This window comes from Lathyrus oleraceus, chromosome 6 (assembly GCF_024323335.1).
Source record: "Lathyrus oleraceus cultivar Zhongwan6 chromosome 6, CAAS_Psat_ZW6_1.0, whole genome shotgun sequence".
In the NCBI taxonomy this organism is placed as follows: Eukaryota; Viridiplantae; Streptophyta; class Magnoliopsida; order Fabales; family Fabaceae; genus Lathyrus; species Lathyrus oleraceus.
In genome coordinates this window covers 428,635,937-428,659,193 of record NC_066584.1, presented here as the reverse complement: position 1 = coordinate 428,659,193, position 23,257 = coordinate 428,635,937, and positions in this window count along the sequence as shown.

Genomic DNA, 23,257 nt, shown 5'->3' with positions numbered 1-23,257 from the left:
GCTTTATACGCACCTGGACAGTCTCCGAATCAAACCCCATCTGTACCTCCGGGATATCAGAAACCGAATCCTAACAATAATACCCCTAGAAAATCCAACTTGGAAATCATGATGGAAAACTTTATAGCTTCCCAACAACAAACCAATAAAGATTTCTTAAACCAGAACATACACACTGGCGAACAACTTAAACAACTAGCAAGCAAAGTAGATGCCTTGGCTACCCATAACAAAATGTTAGAAACACAAATATCTCAAGTAGCTCAACAACAAGCACCTACTGCTGCACCAACTGGTACATTCCCTGGACAGCCCCAACCTAATCCGAGAAGCCAAGCTCATGCAATTATATTAAGAAGTGGAACGGAAGTGGAAGGACCGTCTGATCCAAGGATAGAAAACCAAAACCCTAAGAAATCTACTGAGGAAAGTGAACCTAAGGAAAAGGAAGAGAGTAATAAGGATACCCTAGAAAAGAAGGAACCTTATGTACCTCCACCACCTTACAAACCACCTATACCTTACCCTCAAAGGCTTGTTAAAACCAAAGATGTAGGCCAATTTAGAAAATTTGTCGATCTCCTTAAACAATTAAACGTTACAATTCCGTTTACCGAAGCTATTACGCAGATGCCCTCATATGCTAAATTCTTAAAAGAAATTCTTTCTAATAAAAGGAAACTTGAGGATAGCGAAACCGTTACACTCCCTGCCGAATGTAGCGCTATAATCCAAAACATGCCCCCTAAACTCAAGGATCCGGGTAGCTTCTCTATACCCTGTCACATAGGAAAATTTGTCATCGACAAAGCCTTATGCGATTTAGGAGCCGGAATTAGCGTTATGCCTTTATCCATATGTAAGAGACTGGAAATGGGAGAATTAAGACCGACCAAAATGTCTGTGCAATTAGCAGATCGTTCCATCAAATATCCTGTAGGAATCCTCGAAAACGTTCCCGTACGCATAGGTCAGTTTTACATTCCCACTGACTTCACAATTATGGACATTAGAGAAGATGATACTACACCTATTATACTAGGAAGACCATTCTTAGCAACTGCCGGTGCAATCATAGACGTAAAACGAGGAAGACTCACCTTCGAAGTAGGTGAAGAGAAAATTGAATTCATTCTTTCCCAATTCTTGAAAGCACCTGCAATAGAAGATACATGTTACTTCATGGATATCATCGATGAATGCATAAAAGAAGCAGAGTCAGGAGAAGACAAATCATCAGACTATCTTTTAGAAGACAAATCTAAACAATGCTTAGCAATAACACCGGACCCTACGCAGTGTCTTAACAAACCAACCCCTGATTTGAAAACACTTCCCAAAAATCTGAGATATGAATTCCTAGACTTAGAACTTGAACGACCTGTGATAGTCAATGCAGATCTAGGAAGACTCGAAACAGAAAAACTCCTACATATCTTAAGAAAATATCCAACCGCACTAGGATACCACATAACCGATCTTAAAGGAATAAGCCCTTCTATTTGTATGCACCGCATCATGTTAGAAGAAGACGGTAAAACCTCTAGGGAACACCAGAGAAGACTAAATCCGATCCTAAGTGAGGTAGTAAAGAAAGAAATAACCAAGTTATTGGAAGCAGGTATTATATATCCTATATCTGATAGCAAATGGGTCAGTCCTGTACACGTTGTACCAAAGAAAGGAGGCATAACCGTTATTGAAAACGAAAAAGGAGAAACTATAACTAAACGAATCGAATCGGGATGGAGAATGTGCATTGATTATAGGAAACTAAACAAAGCAACCCGAAAAGATCATTTCCCTTTACCATTCATTGACCAAATGTTAGAACGATTAGCTAAACATTCACATTTCTGTTATTTAGACGGTTATTCAGGCTTCTTTCAAATACCAATTCACCCTGATGACCAAGAAAAGACAACATTCACATGCCCTTTTGGTACCTTCGCTTATAGACGAATGCCGTTTGGTCTGTGTAATGCCCCTGCAACTTTTCAAAGATGCATGATGGCAATTTTCGCCGACTTTCTCGAAAACATCATGGAAGTATTTATGGATGACTTTTCTGTATACGGACAAAGTTTCGAAGAATGCCTTGAAAACCTGGAAAGAGTTCTTGAGCGATGTGTAAAAGTAAACTTAGTACTTAATTGGGAAAAGTGCCACTTTATGGTACAAGAAGGAATTGTTTTAGGACACATCATCTCGAATAGAGGAATTGAAGTAGACAAAGCCAAAATAGAGGTAATCGAAAATCTTCAACCCCCAAGAACCGTGAGAGAAGTACGAAGCTTTTTAGGACACGCCGGTTTTTACCGACGATTCATCAAAGACTTCTCTAAGATAACTAAACCCTTAACCGGACTGTTGATGAAAGATGTTGAATTCATATTCGACGATAACTGTTTAAAAGCATTTCAAACTCTTAAACAAGCATTGATCTCCGCACCCATTATGCAGACACCAGACTGGAATGAACCATTCGAGATAATGTGCGATGCCAGTGATTATGCTGTAGGTGCTGTTTTAGGACAAAGAAAGGATAAAAAGTTTCATGTTATATATTACGCTAGCAGAACCCTGGATGAAGCACAGATGAATTATGCCACAACCGAGAAAGAACTCCTAGCAGTGGTATTTGCGCTAGATAAATTTCGTTCTTACTTGGTAGGAGCCAAAATAATAGTTTACACTGATCACGCTGCTATCAGGTACCTTCTAACAAAAAAGGATGCTAAACCTAGACTCCTAAGATGGATCTTGTTACTACAAGAATTCGACTTAGAAATCAAGGACAAGAAAGGAACTGAAAACGTAGTAGCAGACCACCTCTCTAGACTTGAGAACCTTGAACCAGAAAGAACATCCATTAATGATGATTTCTCGTATGACAAACTCATAGCTACTTTGGAAGAGAACAACTCCGACATGCAAGTAGAAACCACCTTAGCTATATCTGTCATACCATGGTACGCTGATCTAGTCAATTATTTAGCTGCCGGAATAGTTCCACCTACTTTATCTTACCAGCAGAAGAAAAGATTCTTCCACGACATAAAACACTATTACTGGGATGATCCCTTACTTTTCAAAAGAGGCCCCGATGGTATTTTCCGTCGATGTGTACCCGAAGAAGAGGTAGAAAATATAATCCAACACTGTCACTTTGCGCCTTATGGTGGACACACAAGTACATCCAAGACCTGCTCTAAAATCCTACAAGCTGGCTTTTATTGGCCAACTATATGGAAGGACGTACATGCGGCTATTAAGGAGTGTGACAGATGTCAACGCACGGGAAACATATCTAGACGTGACGAGATGCCACAAAAAGGTATTTTGGAAGTAGAGATTTTTGACGTGTGGGGGATAGACTTCATGGGACCATTTCCATCCTCCTTCGGTAACAAATACATACTCGTGGCGGTTGACTACGTATCAAAGTGGATCGAAGCTATAGCTTCTCCAACTAATGACACCCGAGTAGTAACTAGACTCTTTAAAAATATAATATTTCCGAGATTTGGCATCCCAAGGATAGTAGTCAGTGATGGTGGATCACACTTTATATCCAAGGTACTCGAAAAACTACTACTTAAATATGGAGTGAGACATAGGATAGCAACACCTTACCACCCTCAAACCAGTGGACAAGTGGAAGTATCTAACAGAGAAATCAAGCAAATACTAGAGAAAACGGTCGCCACTTCAAGGAAAGATTGGTCATTGAAACTACCAGAAGCTTTATGGGCATACCGAACTGCTTATAAAACTCCCATAGGGACGACCCCATTTAAGCTCATTTATGGAAAATCCTGTCACCTCCCGGTAGAATTAGAACATAAAGCCTATTGGGCTATTAGAAATTTAAATCTGAATTACAAAGCCGCCGGTGAAAAAAGAATCCTTGACATAAACGAATTAGAGGAACTCAGAAGAGACGCCTATGAAAATGCCAAAATCTATAAAGAAAGAACAAAACAATGGCATGACAAGCGTATATCAAGGAAAATCTTCAAGCAAGGCGACGCAGTACTTTTATTTAACTCCAGACTAAAATTATTCCCGGGAAAACTACGATCCAGATGGTCAGGACCTTTCCATATCACTAAAATCTTTCCCAGTGGAGCGGTAGAAATAAAAGGACAATCTACAGAACCGTTCACCGTAAACGGGCAACGGCTGAAACATTATCACTATGCGGAAACCAACGAAGATTCGCAAATTCTACACTTAGACGAAACGCCCCCAGGACTCATAGACTATATTTAACAGTTTCTTTGTCGAGCTTGCGACATTTAAACAAAGCGCTTAGTGGGAGACAACCCACAAATTACTCTGTTATTTTATTATTCTATTATTATTATCATTTCTCTATTTTTCTCTTAATTATTCTTTTAATTTCTATTTAGTATTCATTATTGATTTATTCAAAAAGAAAAAAAAATATATCCATATAATAATAATAATTCTTTTCTTCTTTCGGCATTTGGCCAAATCCTGACTTAAACTCATGTTTTCTTTTCTCTAGTTAACACTAACCAGATGGGACATTTTGACCGTATGGGTATCAAGTTCAGAGGAATGGCTCAGAAACGAAGGTTTGAAGAACTAGCCGCTAGAGAGATGCTACCTAGTTTATATGCTGATGATTGGGCTATGACTGCCCTTGGACTGAGACAGAGTGTCCTGTTTTTGCTGAATCAGATAGGATGGGAGACCTCCCCTATCCTGAGACATTTCACCACCTACCGGAGACTCACACTAGAATTCCTTAGTTCATTAATCTATCTACCTAGCCATGGAAAAGGAATTACCAGAGGTTTTATCCAGTTCAGAATGTTCAATATGGAGTACCAATTTAATATTAGAGACTTCACCAACCTTTTGGGTTTTCCTACCTCCTTTGATACATTCACTGTAAGCCAGGAAGAACTTTTTGAATATAGAGAGCTTGAACACTTTTGGGGTAAGCTGACTGGAAATGATGAGCCCGAAGAACATGAGTTTCTCTCTGGAAACATACATAACCCGGCTTTTCGCTATTTCCATAAGATCCTGACCCACACTTTATTTGGGAAGAAGCCAAATAGTACTTCAGTTTCACGTGATGAACTCTTCATCATATTTTGTGCTTCCCAGAACCGTCCAGTAAACGGTGCTACTTTTATGTTAGCTAATTTGGACCACCTTATCCAGGATGAGCGAGCACCCATTATAATAGGTGGCCTGATAACTATGATAGGTAATGCTATTGGATTACGTCAGCCTATGCTTGACCTGAACCCTTTTTGTGGCATTACTACTCTGAGTATACCTTTCCTCTTCAACACTATGTTTATAGCAAACATAGGGTCGGATGAGTTCGAGCTTATTATTGATAACCAGGTTCTCTGCCTATTCACCATGCCCGATCCTAGAACTAGTGTTCATAACCAAAGGAACTGGCTCTATAACCTGAATGAAACCCCAACTCCTGCTGGATCCACTGAATCCATCCAGGATTATGAGATTTGTGATGACTATGAGCACTATGTTGACCATATCTCTCTTGCTGAATCTGACCCTCAGACTCCATCCGGCTACTATGATATTGATCCTCCTCCTCAGCCTGTCCTGACCGAAGAATCAGCCATGCCTGATCTCCGACATCATATGCCAGGAACAGATATTAAAACCGTCATTGAAGCTTTGATGTCGGAACAAAACGCCCTCAGGGAAGATTTCCACAGCTTGAGACTTGCAGTCCTAGAACACATGAGCAGCACGGCAAGTCAGTTACGTATGTTACGGCATAATGTTAACTCTTTTGCTCCTCCGGCCAGAGATCCGAAGATAGATGGAATTTAGTTATTTTTCTTTCTAAGTTATTTAGTTTTAGGCTAGATTTTTTTTTCATTAATGTTGTTTAAATTCATGTTTATTTCTATTTCATTTCATTATTTTCCCTTCCTGTAATACATTATGATCCTTTTTATTGAAGCTGTTTAGTTAATTTTATTATGCAATGCCTGTTACGCTCTACTGTTGTTACCCATTATTATTATACAAAGCAAGTAAGCATGCACAATGCATTAAAATTGCATACTAAAAAATGATCATAAGCAAAATGAAACATTAAAATACGCTACCAAAGTAATTCTGTGAAGCGCCACTGAAGCCTTGCCAAAAAGGATGTGTGACGAGCGTCACACACTCCATGACGAACGGCACGCTTAGTGCCTGTTACGAGCGTCACAGCCCTGTGACGAGCGTAACACCCTTCAGACAAGTGAACGTTAAGGAGCCGTTGGAGACGAACGTTACACTTTAATTTTTTACATTCCCCATTCATTTTTATTTACCACACTTAATTACTTTTCAACCACTTTTTCTTTCAATCTTCCATTCCTTCTCCTATAAATACCTACCAAAACTTCCTTCATTCACCACAAAACAATTCTCTCATATCAAATACATTTCTTTTTCTTTCCAAATCATCCCTTCAAAAATTCATCACAATGGCGGGAAATCAAAATTTCGGAAATATCATCTTCCGATCCGGAGATGACAACTATCAGCAAGAGCAATTCGAGCGCTTCCAGCAGCGAGGCGTCGCTCCCACCAGGTACCCCGATTTAACTTGCTTGCAACAATTAGGCTTACTCCAAGGTATCGAGTGGATGCTCCGTAAAGCCGATTTAACCTTCCTTTGCACTCATAACCAACCCACCTACCCTTCCCTAACCTTAGAATTCCTAAGTTCTTACGACTACACCACTCCCGCCGGTGAAGGTGAATTTCTAACCGGTACGGCAACCTTCCGTATGTTTAACACCGAGTACTCTCTAACCCAACGCGAATTGAGTGCCATGCTACAATTTCCCACAGAAGGTCTGCTCCATGCCAGAATCCCTCCAACCTCAAACTGGAACACAGTTCTAGTTTTCGACCTTTTTAAGAAAATTTCCGGTATAGATACCTACAACTGGGAAGAACTCCTTCTCTCCCACATCCATAACCCCACCATCCGTTATTTTCTCCGTATCCTGCAAAACACACTTTTTGGAAGACCAAACAACAGTAAGGTTAACTCGAAGGAGTTATTTTTCCTCCAGTGCGTTTTCGAACCGGATACTAAGGTAAACGCCGCCTCTTTTCTCTTTCATCATATCCGCACCTTATGTGCTAGAGGCCGGCAACCCTTTATAATTGGTGGATTAATAACCTCCATAGCACTTGGCCTGAAACTAGGGGATAAACTCCAAACTTTAGAATCCTTACCTCCCCTGTCTATGGATATCAGCTATTGCCGCTCCAGCCGCCTGATTAAAAACAGAGTAGGGGGAGGCTATTATCTTATGGTGAACAACCAAGCAGTCCCAAGTGTTGTGCTACCCAATACCACCCTAACCGATGTCACAAACCCGGACCGCTACCTCTACGATCTTAGCGCTCCTGAAACCACCGAGCCTTCACAAACAAACCAGCAAACAGATGAGTTTGAAGAAATGGAACAAGGTGATCATCCGCCAACACAACAATCAGTCCCGCTAAACCCTTCCAGTAATGCAGCCGGCCCATCCTCCCAACGTCGTCGACGAAGACGACCTGCGACCAACGACGACATTATGGATGCTATCGATGGTATGCAGGCACAGAATGCAGATATGATGCAGATGATGCGTCAAATGCAACAGCAACAGGATGCTCGGAATGCCATAACCGACCAGCGGTTTACTGAGTTGTTTAGCAGATTCGACAGCTTAGACATACGTCAAAGATCACCAGGTCCAAGAACCAGAGGCGGAAGGCAGCCTTAGTTGTTATTTTCTTTTTCCTTTCCATCTTGTATTTCATTTCCTTAAAACATTGAGGATAATGTTTAGTTTAAGTATGGGGGGGGAAACAATATTCTTTCCATTCTCATTTTTTTTACAAGTATGCTATTTTCCCTTTCATTGTTATTTCCCTTTTTTATTCAAAAAAAAAAAAAAAAATATTATTATAATATATATTTATTTTAAGTTAAGTTCCTAAGTGTGAAAATTTTCTATTATCTATTCCCCTCAATTTCCTGAGCCATAACAAAATTTTTAACACACCCAATAAATATAAAGGTCGCCTACTCTATAAAATTTGAGTGAAATCAAAACAAAATCATTACCATAACAACGCTCTGAGAACCTCAATATGTTAGATCAGGATAAGTACCTATTATACCGATTCCTTGAACTTTTAGTTCTATGGCAACCCCAAGTAGTTTATACAGAAGTCAGCACCATCTTAATAGCAAACTACGTGGAGAGCCGATGAATATAAGTGAATGATCCCCAAAGTAACCTAAGATACATAAATATATCAAGAAATGCACTAATTAAATTAGGTGATCCTTACCAGATCATTTAATCTAAAGGTTGCAGATCATGCAAAAGCACAATACGAAAGACCCATTACGAGTTGGTTCAGTAGGAATCTGGTACTGAACTTGGTAGGGCGGACTACGGTTCGATCCCCCGCAATTTGCAATGGACTGAATAATGAAGTTATCCGACTTATGTACCAGAACTTCTAGCTAAAAGCGGATCATAATCACTAACCGGTTACTCCACTATGTGCGCGAAAAGATAAAGGGCTTAATGTGATTTCGCTAGAATGAAAACGGGTAAAATAAGACTAAAGGAACCAGGATAGCTATCATAGGGTACTTGAACTGATTGGCATAAGGTAGGGTTATCTAAGTTGTAACGGTAGTTGTTGATGTCAAGATTAAACTCAAGTCCTCCTAAACAAAAATCCATTGGCAACCTAGTACGAATTGATGTGTGCTTTAAAATTTCATCTGGCTAAAACTTTTACTATACTGAATTTTGCTTGAGGACAAGCAAAGATTTAAGTATGGGGGAGTTTGATAACACGAAATTATATCACATTTTAAGACTTAATTTAATTAGATTATATTATCATTTACTTTAATTTATCCCATTTTATCAGATATTATGCAGTATTTCTTTTCTATTTACATCAGGTACCCATTTTGAAGCAAAAGTGAAAAAGGGAAGAAAAGGAGGTGTAAAAAGCAATAAAAAGGAAACAAATAACCAAGACCAAGCCCAGCCCAAAAGAAAGCGCACGTTGCCCCTGTGACGGGCGTCACAAGGGTTGTGACGAGCGTCACGCGAAGTAGCCTTGTGACGGACGTCACACATGGTGTGACGAGCGTCACACCAGTCCACTAGCTTTTTGGCGCAAGTTACGCTCTCAGAAGAATGGAAGTAACGTTGAGGACTTCGTGTCCTATTCCCAAGCCGTGTATTTAGCCATGCTGAAGACTCGTAGGAAACGCAAGGCAGTTACCAAGGCTATTATAAATAGCCATCTCCTCTCTTTGCCGTACAGACAGTTTTTGCACGCTCAGTTTTGCGGAAGCTCTGCCAAATTTACTTTTCACGCCTTTGCTTATTTTTCTTCCTTTCCAGCATTGTTCATTTTATTTATTTCTTTTGCAAGTTTTACTTTCTCTTTTCCCTTGCAATTTATCTTCCCCGTTTTTAGCTTTTAGATATTTTTCGCGTAGTAGTTTCTACACCGGAAACTACTGTGCAACTTTATACCGGATTTAACCTTACGTTATATTCCAGTTTTATTTCCTTGATTTAATTTACTGTTTAATTGAAGAATCCAAGAACAAATCCTACCGGCTTGTGGTGGAGTGTTCAAGACCATTGTATTACGCATTCAGGTTCTTTAATCGTTATTTAATTTTTAATGTTTTATTCTATTGTTTATTCATATTGCCTGCCTGGAATGAGTCTGTTTATGCATGATATAAATTCTTATTTATTTAGCATGTCTGGCTAATTTGCCTAGGTATCGGTATGTAAAGTAAGCAGAATAAGGGGTCGAGACTGAGTCGGTCTATCTAAACTTAAAATTAGAATCAATCTTTTTACGGTCTCAACTTACAGGTTTAATAACAAGATTTTTTACAAAAAGTAAAGGACATAAAGAAGTTAAAACCAACAGAGCGAGAGTTTGAGGTTTTGACTGGACAGTGTGAGTTAGGCATTAATTCTAGATCAGGGCGAGAGCAAGTTTTAGAGTTAATTAAATTCTGACCTTTTCCAAAAAGTATTTTTAAAGATTGAATGTGAGGACGAGAGTTAAGCATTTGGATTTAATCATATAACCTAAGTCAACAGAGCGAGAGTTTGAGATAAGGGTGTTTAAAACGGTCAGTATTTTCTTAAAAAGAGTTTCTGCAACTTTATTGCTTTCAAAATATGGTTTTTGACTTAATTATAAGTGACAGCAACATTAATATAAAATCATGGTTTATTCAACAGAGCGAGAGTTTGAGATAAAACCTTTAACCAATAAAGTTAACTGAAACGATTTATTTTAAAAACCTAGAAACCGACAAAGACTTGATTCCCTAGTTTTGACGAACTACATACCGATATCCGCTTTATTGATATTTAATCTAGATATTAGTTTAGCTCTTAGTTTTTCCCCAAACAATCAAACATTTTCACCTTAGATTTACGTAGTAACTTTAGATAACGGTATATCGATTCATAAGTCCCTGTGGGATCGATATCTTTTAAAACTACGCGATAGAACTGTGCACTTGCAGTTTGTATCCCATTCTCGACTCACACAGTCGAGCGATCAAGCTTCTTGATATAACTTTTCTCTTCTTTCAACCTCTTCTGGCATTTCTCTAACTGGTCTTGTAGATTCCTGATCTGGTCTTGATAATTGATTTCCATTTTTGATGTGTGGTATCGTGCTTCGGCTAACTGCTTCTTCTTGTCTGCAAGGTTCTCATTAGTTCCCTTCAAAACTTCTCCTACCTTTATCCTTTTATGTTGTTCAATCTGAACACCAGTGTCCGCTTTGAGAGCTGTCTCCCTCTTTTGATTGAGATTGAGTTTCAAAATTTCTTTCTCTAATGTGACTTTTCCAAGACTAGATCGGATATCAGCATTCTCCTTTTCCAATGTCTTGATAGTCACTTTGAGTCGGTCCACTTTAGAAATAGTTGCAACAGGCGGCTCGATAGTCTCGAAACTCATGGAAGATTCCCATGGGTATGAAAACTTAATCATCTTGACCATTAACTTGACCCAAGCTGAATATGATACTGTCATAGTGCACATCTTCCCAACTCCTTCTTCCCAATACGATGGATCTTACCCTAGGCTCGGTGTATTTTCTTCACCTTATCGAGATTCTCAACCCCTTCATCTTCTTCCAGTTGTCGGTCTTCAAGGTTTTCCTTCAATGGATACCCTAACTGATGAAGTGAGAGAACATGGTTGTAGTTAATCAACCCCCCTTTAGTACTGATAAGAGGGACATTTTTGAAAATCCCCACAATGAAAAAGTAGGTTCAACCCTACTATAATCACAGTTATACCAAATAACACCATCGGCATTCAAGGACATCAACCTCTATGACCATTTCAATGCTCAAACATTATTAGCAAACGACCCTCTCTTTGGCAAGTGGTTTAGGATCCACTTATGGAGTAGAGGATACATTAGTTAATAGTCCCACCTTTCTTCATATTTCTCCAAAGAAAGGAGAAGAAAACATCAGCTAACAACGTGGGCATTGGATTCTTGGAGATAAAAATGGTGATGGAGATCTTGTCAATGAACCCTTCAATACTCGGGAATAACACCAGACCATAGACAAGCAAGACAAAAGTGGCATAAAAGGCATCCCAACTTCCACTGTTAGCAAACAAAGTGTCTTTCTCAAACAAAAACTTGGACGAAAAACCCTTGGCATTACCCTTAACCCGAAAGCTAGAATCAATCAAATCGTTCTTCATATGCAAGGCTTATGCAATCACAATAGGATCTGGGAAACTATCATCATTCATGTAGGGAACCTGATGTTTAACCATTAGATGAAGTAAGTGAGCAAATTCTTCTAGTGTAGGAGCCATAAGAAAGTCCTGGAATGTGAAATAATGCAAGGTGGGATCATAGAACTGTGCGAACGTGAGGTTCAATCTTGCATCTTCCTTAGTAGACAGAACCCCCAACAAATTACCATATGCCTTCTTGAAGGCAATTCCGTGGTCATCAATCAAGAAATCACCAAGCTTCTTTAGTTAATTAAACTTAGAGTCTCTTAGCCTATACTGATAAGTGTTCCTCCTATCGAACTTCTCCATAAATGGGTAGACAACTGCAACTGACAAACTGATAGTTCCCTAAAAAATGAAAATGCAATAAAAAATCAAACTTAAGATGCTATTATATCACATGATTAAATGAGGATGAGATATCATATAATCAGAGTTTTGGATAAACTGCATATTCTTCTTGTTGTAAGTTCAAAGGTCTGACGTATACACGAGAGTCTCTTAGCCTATACTGATAAGTGTTCCTCCAAGGGTGATCCTAAAAGGTTCCTAAAGTCAAGGACCCGTTTTCAGATACGATTGCCTGAGACGACTGACTCTTCGGATAATTATGCTCCCAAAAGGATCTACTCTAGGTATGACGTCTCGTGTCAACCATGATTGTAGAATAACTCCACGAAGGTCAAACATGACTCTAGTCATGTTAGTATCCCGTGTTTGTACTCAAGATCGGGTATAGAGCTTCTCTGTCATGTATCATCACCCCAACCCAACAACAACAAATACATATATCCAGAATAACAGAGTATACAAAAAATGCCAAATATTAAAGTAAATGATGAATAATATAAAGCGAGTAAAGCATAAAGATAAACACCTAAAACAAGAGAAAATAACTAAAACTAGGCTCGAATCCTCTTAGCGACTAGGAAGAACTCCAAGCAGCAGAGTGTCCCTAGAAGAGTCTCCATCTGAAGCTAGCAAAAATATATCCGAACATATCACACGCTCGAACATACAATAAAGTCACCATCGAACTTTATTTATTCTCTAAGGAAAGGGAAAACATTGATAAAACCCGGGGAAATAGAAATATGGGTAAGGAAGTCGGTTATGCAAGGGGAAGGTATTAGCACCCCTCACATCCGTTCTACTCAACGAGAACTGTTTTGATTGTTCTTGCTCGAATGGGTGTTATATCTAAAGATTACTCGCGAAATAATAAGGGAAAATAAAATAATAGATAGAGTTCTCAGTGAGGATTGAGGCCCTTATGCATACGTATCCTTAGAGTGTAATAAGGAATTTAGAGCTCTGTAGTTCATATGGTGGGAGGTGAAAAGAAGTTGTGATAATGGTATGGTCTGAACCAAAGGACTGTATGGTTCGAACTCCAACAAGGGATGAAATCTGAACCCAAGAGTAAAACTGGTGTAGACTAAGACATGGAGGAAACTAAGCATACCCACTATATCATCATAACCAAAAATAAGGAATTAGGTGTTTGGCATCAAGGCAAACATATCTTAGTTCACAAGCAAACACCGAATGGAGCTCAAAGAGATAGTTTATTTGGCTCAAAGATAATAGTATATCACATGGAGTGAATGAAGGTAGAATCGTGAATGTATCATGTAGATGAATGGAATAATAGAGAAAAATAACCAAAGTCCAACAAATGGGGATTTGGTAAAAGGGACTGGATGGTATAATTCGGAACCAAAGGTAAGGGTATATTGGAATCCATAGGGGTAAATGGTATTTGAAGCTCAAGAGTAAACGTGGCACGACTGAGATGTGGAGAAACAAAGGCATAACCATTGTATTGTCATGACCAAAAGGAATGAATTAGGTGTTTGGCATTAAGGCAAACATCTCTTGGCACAAAGGTAGACAAGTGTCCTAAAAGGGTATTTATGGAATTCCAAAGTGAATTGTATTTGGTTTCAAAGAAACAATATGTCACCGGGGTGAGTGGTTTATGATTGAAGGTAGATGACGGATCATGCGAGATATGGATGGTGCCCTAAGGCAGAAGGAATAATAAATATAAATGTGCTTGCGAAGGATTCGCATCCTCGTGCCTACGTATTCTCACCGTGCAATGAGAAAGTAAGAGCATTCGTAGTTCGTGGAACCACAAAAACAAAGGAAGATATAAGGAAGTGTTTGCCTAAGTAACTAGGAATAACAAGACGAACACCCTCAAGAGTATGATTGTAGTGATGAATAGTGTAACTTGTACCAACAGAATAGTAACATGGGAACCCATAAAGGCAAACTGACTTTGAAACCAAGAGTAAAAGAGGTATATACTAAGATGTGGATGTACAGAGGAATACCCATATTATTGTCATAACCAAAAACAATGAATTAGGTGTTTGGCATCAAGGCAAACATGTCTTGGTTCACAAGACGAACAAATGTCCTAAAAGGGTATTTATGGGATTCACAAGAAATTGTTGTTGGGTATAATGATCAATATACCACTGTAAAGAACGCCTAAGTATGGTATTGATTGATGAAAAATTAAGATTTAGGTAGGAATAAACAAGGTAGGATTAATAAATAGGGTAGTTCGCGAAGAATATAAATTCTCGTGCCTACGTATTTTCGCTGTGCAATGAGAAAGTCAGGGCTTTCGTAGTTCGGTCTACTACGGCTGACAACAAGATATTGGGGCAAGAGAAGTGATTGATTGATAATGAAATATGAAGAGTGCTTGACAATCATTAGATATGAACCATATTAAAGTCTATGAACAAAGGTGAATGCTTTGAGTAGCTAGGGCCTACGCCTCGTATGCAAAGTCACTCTAGACAAGGGTAGGAGAAACTCCATCTTATCATTATTCATCACTTAAGGCTCATGGCATGTGATATTTATCATAACTGACAAGTTGTTGGAGAAGAATCCTCTTTGCTGCTCCTTGGGTTGATGTTCCTCTAGTGAAGAAGACTTAATAATTTATTTAATTTGCGTTGTATTAAAGTCTATGAATGAAGACGAATGCTTTGAATAGCTAGGGCCTACGCCCCGTATTCAAATTCACTCTAGACAAGGGTAGGAGAAACTCTGTCTCATCATTCCTTGTCACTTAAGGCTCATGGCGTACAATTTGAGCCACATTTTTCAAGTGTTGACCTTTGTTGTATCTTGTAGAATCCACTACTTGATTTGCCTAGGATGCCTTGTGGGAAGGTTTGAACTTGAGGCTTTGAGCTCTTGAGCTTATAGAAATAGTCTTATCAAGTGATCAAGGGACTTTTGATCACTCGAATAGACTATGAGATTATACATCATCAAAGGATTTAGTTAATCAAAATTGCTTTTGATCAACTTAAATCGGCGGGTTTAAATCAAATTGAAAATTTATGATTAACCTAATCTAAGGGTTAAAATATGATGTACAAGTTATTCCTAATGGATCATGTAAAGGTTAAAGTCAAATTAATAAAATAGCACATGAAAATTAATTTAATTAAGAAGGATAATTAATCTAAACCCATTTCTAAACCTAAGGGAATTTGAAATTCTAAGACTAAAAAATAGAACCTAAGGGTAAAAAGGTCAATTCACATGGATGATCAATTAGTAAGTTAATTCTAAAATTAAAAACTAATTAAAACCAATTATCCCTAATTATATCTAAATCTCTAATTAACAATTAATTCTAATCCTATTAATATCCTAACCCTAATGTTCTTAAAATTCTAAACATGTTAAAATTCTAATTCTAAAAAGTGTTAATACTAATTAACATCCTAATCACCTTGATTAGAAATAATTAATCTAGGCAAAAAAGCAATTAAGAATCATGATTAAAACAAACAAAAAAATGGGCCAAGTAAGGGGGTAATTGAATCCAAAATGGGGTGCAAGTAGGGGTGGCAAACGGGCATGCCCGCCCCGTTTAGGTCCGCCCCGCAAAAGCCCGCAAAAAAATGGGGCGGGGCGGGGCGGTCATAGTTGAGGATGTGCGCTTAAAACTTAGACCCGGCCCGCAAAAAAGTGAAGGCGGGGCGGGGAAAGCCCGCGGGCACTGCACTATTTAAGCCTAAAAATGCAAAATTTTATGTAAATACACGTGCCCGCAAAAGCCCGCGAAAAAAACGGGGCGGGGCGGACACATTTGAAGATGAGGGCATAAATCCTTGGCCCGCCCCGCACAAAAGTGCGGGAAAAACGGTACCCCTAGGTGCAAGGGAGCCCAGGCGCATGGATTGTGGGTATTAGGCCCAAAGAGTTGACTTCAGCCAAGTGGGGGTGTGAGTTACTCCCTCCGTTCCTTTTTAAGTGTCACTTTCTTGATAAATTTTTGTTTCTTTTTAATTGTCACTTGCAAAGTTCAAGGTAGTATTAAATGTAATTTTGTCAAAATTACCCTTATGCAATTATTAGGGAGAGAGAAAAAGTAAAATGAATGTAATACATAATTAAGGGTATTATAGATAAAATGAGAATTATTGTTTAAAAAGTAACAATAATGATTAGTTTTTTTGGTATGTGTAAAAAGTCAAAAAATGACACTTAAAAAGGAACGGAGGGAGTAGTTCAGTAAACAAAATCTTGGCCCATTCGTTGCATCCAAAACGAAATCCACATGCCCAATGAGTCAGTATGATAATAGCCACATGTGATCAAATAGAATTCAAAATTGAATATGAAAACACCACACGCACGTAACCCAATTGATTGAATTTCAAGATTCAGGTGAACCGCCATCACAGGCCACCGTGCCGGGAATCGTCTCCGGCGGCGGTGGCAACCAAATATCTAAATATAAGCCTCCAATAAACTCAATTCATCAAGCTCGGTCCAAATCCTCCATCAACTTCTATCAATTTCTACTCAATAATCCGAATCGAGCCCTATCATTAAGAACCCTAAAAAATGAAATCTTAAATTTAATTGCAACCAAGCCCCAATCCAATCCAAAATAATGGGGCTATCACTCCTCTACATCTAATAAATCATTTGGTAAAAATAATGAAGGGAAAAAGAATTGAGTCAAGGAGATCCTACCGGAGAAGATCGGAGGTAAAGTGCAGGAAGAATCAAGGTCCGTCACAAACTCTTCCCCCTTATCACTTTCTTCTTCTTCCTTTATCTCCTTCCTTCTTCTGAATGACTGATTTGTGAATGATGGTTGGGGTGTGGTGTGCTTGATTTCTATGAATTGAGAGGAACCAATTTGAGAGGTTTAGCTCGGTTGTTTAGAGTTCCAGACTTGAAACTCTAACAACAATGGAGATTCAGAGCTCTAGTGTAGGTGAGGGTAGGAGAGAGAGATTGCAGAGATTTTGAGAGAGAATGATGATGAGTGAACTGTGAGCTTTTAAGAGTCAGTAAAAAGATGATTCGTTTTCTGCAATGATTGGTGAATGATGATATTTATAGAGTTTAAAGATTAACTGAGAATAACTCTGTTAATCTTAATCAGGTGGAAAAGGTTTATCTATGATTGCATTGTTAGTTCTAGGGATTCATAAGAGTTAGTTAAGGTTCAGTTTATGTTAGAAGTTAATTAGAATTTATGTTACAAAGTGGTTATCTGATGCTACGTGAGCTAGAACTAAATTACTATTAAGATTTTTATGTTATGGTTTGTGGGGATGTTAGTTATACTAAGATGGATTAGTTAGTTGGTGAACTCGATGTTGGTTTAGAATTTGGATGAAGTTAATTGAAGTTAGGGGTTAGTTGGCTTACTGTTAACCTGTTAGTTGAATTGTTTAACTATTATTAGAATGAAATTCAAAGTTGACTATGAATTTTAAAAAGAGGTTAGGCTGTTAGTGTCAGAATTATGTTAGTTCTAACTTGGCATAAGGCAACCTGTTATGTTGCTTGAGTTTGGATGTTAGTTTGAAATGAATTTTGTGTAGTTAGTTTTTCTGCTTCTAATGGACTGTTTTCATAATGGTCATGTTAGTGATGTTAGCATAGGGTTTCTAGTATGTATGCTTGAGTTTCAAATGTCAACATGTGTATGGCTATGTGCTTATGGCATGAACAATTTAGAATAAGCTTAAAATTGATTATGAGCTGATCTGAACATGTAACGATCTTGATCAATCAATATGTGGTGTTTTGAAATGAATAAATTAGGCTTGTCATGTTTGAAGTATTGAATGCATTATCATGGACTATTATGGCTTATGATATTATGATGCATTGCATTGTAATTATGAATCTTGATATGAACTGTTTATGTATTGATTCTGTAGGTTTTATCGCACCAAGGCTTGGAGGATGCAACTTTGGTAATGATGTCAAAGCATGGTTCATGGACAAACATGAAAAATCAAGAATAAAAATGAATATTTTGGGGATTCAAACAAATTGAATGACTTCGGATCATTGAACTAGGTTTGATCAAGTTGAAAACTTGAAATGGTGAGGTGTATTGGAATGAATTTGTAATGAATTTGTAATGAATGAACCATGTAGTATAGGTTTATAATTATGGAGATGTATGTGAAATTTGATTGTGATTTAAATTTGGGAACACTATGTAAATTTTGAAAATAGAAGGAATTTATGTGTATGGAATGTTGTAATTGATGGTTGAAGGTTTAGAAATGGATTAGGTTTATACTATTGTAATAAACTTGTAAGAACAATCATGTTTACGATGGTTTATGCACAAGCTTTGAAAATGAACAAAACATGAGTTATGGTTAAAGGTGACCAAGGTTTGAAATGGACATGGATTAAAGATGAATGGTTTTGAAAATAACTTAGGGAAAATGGTTGACTTTGATCAACTAGTTGACCAAAAAGTCAACAGTTGACCAAGATCAATTGTAGGTTAGAAACTATGGTTTTCTTATATATAATGGATTTGTGTAGAGGAATATGACTTTTACTTGGTTCAAATCCCAAGAAACATGAATGAATCTTGATTAAAGTGCATAGATGGAACAACAAGGATGACCTAAAATGGTTTAAGAACCTTAATGGATCAAGGGCAAACCAAAGGCCCAAAGACCAATGTACTGATATAAGTATGAACTTAAGAACCAATGACCAATGATCTTGACAACACCATACGAATACGAGACATGTCCATGAATTAAATCCTAAGATCTTGAAAGAACCATAAGAATAAATGTGTAGGTTTAGATGACAAGATATGTGACAAGAACCTCCCCAATGAGCTAGGATTTCAGTCAACCTAATGATCAAAAGCCAACATCTGTTAGCACATAACTTCAAGCATATGGGATTAGGGTTTCAAAGAAACATATCCTTCAGTCAAGGCCTTTGAATGGCTTAGGATGATTTACAAGTAAGTCATCAGGAAATTAGGATTTGAGACCCTTAAGGAGTACCATGATGGAATCTTGTTGAATTCATGTTCCAAAGATCAAGCAATTAGGGTTTCACATCCCCTAACATGAGATTAATAGCCAAGCCATACCTTTGAGGTTTGATCCATACACAAACCCTGGCTTTGCAAGCCATGAGATTTGAATCTATAATGACCAACTAATGGATGAATGATTGATGCACATAAATGAATCATGAGTATATGCAAATGATTCTCAAGTCAAGGGTTGAATGAAAAGGTGAAAAGGGGAGGGAAATTTTGGGGTATAACATGTAGCTTCTTGCTGAAGTTGATCGGTGTTCTCTCTATTATGTTGTGCTTGATCCTTCAACCCTCGAATCTCTTCAAACCACTTGTCGAGTTCTGTCTGGTGCTGAGATAAAGAAGCCTCTAACTTCTTAGTATGACTATTTTCCTCCTTTAGCTCCTTCTTGCAACCCTCTAATTATTCTCGAAGCTTCTTGAGCTGGTCTTGGCAACTGATCTCCACCGTGCATGCTTGATATTATGCGTCGGTGAGCTATTTCTTCTTGATGAACAAACTGTCAATGGTTCCCTTAAAAGCGTCACCTACTTTCCTCCTCTTGAACTGCTCCTCTTGGGCTTTCTCTACTGATTGGGATGTCATGGTTCTCTTCTGGTTGAGGTTAAGCTCCAAGTATTCCTTTTCCCTAGTGAGCCTACCAAGATTAGATCGGAGATCGATGTTCTCTTTCTCTATGCTATTAATAGTCTCTTTGAGTTTCCCAACCTCAGAGTTAGGAACAAATGCAAGCATAGACTATAGGATGATCATAGATGGCTTAAACGGGAATGGCAACATAATTTCTTCAACCCTATCATTAACCCACTGCATATAAGCTTCCTTAGGATGTAATTCTTCTTCCCTAACTCAGATCTTCCTTGAGTACAGACTTCTCTCCAAGCTCTGACGATCTTCCTTGAGTACAGATTTCTCTCCAAGCTCTGATGATCTTCCTTAGAAACTTCGGATTGTCAACCGCTTTATACAAAACAAACTCCCTCATATGCTCAGAATTTGGCTTGCATAACAACAGATAACCCAACTGACATAAGGCTAATCTTGGATTGTAGTTGATTCCACCCTTTGTACCTATGAGGGGAACATTGGGGAAACTTCCACAATTCAGGATAATCTTAACATCATCATAGGCTCTAGAGTACCATAGAATATCATCGGCGGTTAGAGACATGATCCTCTAAGACCATTTGAGATTGTTCTTGTTCTCGACGAAAGGACCATTGTTGGGTAAGTGTGAAATAAACCAATTATACAAGAAAGGAACACATCACACCATAATACCTTTCTTCTTCTGAGTCGTTGTACGAATAAAGTAATAAGTGTCAGCAAGAACCATATGAACTAGGTTCTTGGATAGGAAGATGTGAATAAATTATATGTCCACAAAGTCTTCTATACTCGGAAACAACATTATCCCATATATGAGCAAAGCGAAAACAAAGTTGAAAGCTATACAACTCCCAAAATCAGCAAAGGCAATGGCCTTTTCAACCAAAAACTTCAAAGTAAAACCATGAGTTCCACCCTTAAGCTTTAGCTTAAGCTCCACTTCATTCTTCTATAAATGCAAAGCTTCGGCTAAAATATGAGACTTCGGTAGTTCCTTGGTACTAACAAAAGGAACTCGGTCCTTAATTCCGACTCCCTAGATATATGAATATCCCTCCAACGTCGGTAGCAATTGATAATCCTGAAAGGTGAAAAACCTCAAGGGAGGATCATAGAACTGCAACAAGGTATAAAAACTTCTGTAGTGTTCACCTAAGTGTTGAGAATACCTAGGAGATTCCTATAGGCCTTCTTGAATTGTTCTTTGTTATCCAGATCCAAATGAGTTACCAGACCCTTCAAAGCTTTCAATTGGGGTTCCACAAACTTTTAATTGAACACACTTCTTCTGCCGGGATTAATGCTATCTCAAAGTACTCAGCAACAAACTAGGCTCTTGGATTCCCTGGAAATGCATATGCAAGAGAGTTACATGATTTAATATGTTGTTTTATGATATGCAAATGATATGCAACAACATGGCCACATTCTGGATAATCTGAACATTAAGCTAAAAGTCGGATCAACAGTCTGATGTCATAGGAGAACAAAAGGCATGCAGGGGCTTGGTTCCCTATAAAAACCCAATATCCCATTCACAGGTACGAACTAGTCTCGAACGGTTTCCTAAAAGGTCTCTCAGAGTCATGGAATCAAGTGAAAATACTCTGTCGTAGTGAATTCTCACAGGACAAAAGTACCCCCAAGTGAATCTAGTCTGAGTGTGGGTCTCGTGCCAACCCAACGCGTGAAACGCATGTGAACACGATTATCCACAAGTCTATCTTATGTGTATACTCAAATTCAGGTGTAGAGCTTCTCTCAAGTAACATCAACCCAACCCAACAACATTAAAATAAGATATCCAAAATGGGGTTAGTAATAATGCAAAATCTAAGGCAATAAAACATGCAATAAACAAACATAAAGCTAAAAGTAAGAAAACATGAAAGTAAACACCCAAGCAACCAAGAACAAACAAAACTAGGCTCGAATCCATCTAGTAATTGGGTTCCAAGAAAAAGTCCCCAGCTGAAGCTAGCTAAAATATGCCCACCAAATGCATTACACGCTCGAAGGTATAACAGAGTCGCCACCAAACTTTATTTATCCCAAAAGAGGGAAGGGAAAACATCAAGAAAACCCAAGGGGAAAAAGAAACACAGAGAAATGGGTAAGGGAATCAATTATGCAGGAGGGAGGTATTAGCACCCCTCACATCCATGGTACTCAATGGGAACCGTCTTGATTTCTCTTGCTTGGATGGGCGTTGCTATCTCCATGTACCTGCAAAATAGAAAATGGGTTAAAAAAAGAGTGCTCGAGGAGGATTGAGGCCCTCATGCCTATGTATTCTCATAGTGCAATGAGAAAGTCAGAGCTCCGTAGTTCGGAGAACTAGAGAGAGAAAGGGGAAAAGAAAGAAAAGTGCTCGCCAAGGATTCGTATCCTCGTGCCTACGAATTCTCATAGTGTAATGAAAAAGTCAGAGCTCCGTATTTCGGAGGACAAAGACTGAGGAAAAGATAATATTGGGGGTGGTGTTTAAACCAAAAGAAAAGATGGGGGGTTAACTATAAAGGTGTGTCCCAAAATAAAAGGAATTGCAATGGTGTTTAAACAAACAAAAAGGAAACTTATCAAAGCCTAAGACCCATATGACAAGGGTCTTACCAAGGCATATAGATTGATATGGTAAAGAGAGGAAGTAGGAACCTGTCAAAGCAATGCGTATCACATGACAGGGGCCTTACCAAGGCACTGCGACTAATATGGTAAGGAAGAGGGAATAACTATAAAGGTGTTAACCCTCAAAGAAATGATTGCAGATGGTGTTTAAACCAAACAAGAAACTTGTCAAAGCCGGAGACTCTCATGACAGGGGTCTTACCAAGGCACAAAGGCTGTTGTGGTAAGGAAAAGGAAATAACCATAAAAGTTTCAACCCAAGGAATAACCATAAAGGTGTCAACCTTAAAAGAAATGATTGCAGATGGTGTCAAAACCAAGAAGATCTAAAGATAGGAGCCACAAAGGCTAGGGGCAGACTTGACAGTGAACCAACTAGAATTGCATTAAAGTCCATGAATACAGGAAAATACTATGAGCAACTGGGACATTGTCCCGTACCCAAAGATATTCTAGAAAAGTGTAGGGAAGATCCCATATCATCATTCTCTATTACTTAAGGCTCATGTCATGTAAGCCTAGTCAATGACTGACAAGTTGTTGAAGCAGGTTCACAAAGATGCTTGTGGGGAGAGGAGTCAGATGAATGAATGACGATGAATGTTGTAGTCCACTGAGGGTCTTGAACTTGTTGTGAGTCTGATGCTCCAAAGTGGCAGACGCAAGTATTATCAAGTGACCAAGGGACTTATGGCCACTTGACAAAGACAAATGGGAGTGTAGCAGATGAAGGGATTCGGTAGATCAAATGTGAATTTGATCAAGCCAAATCAGGGG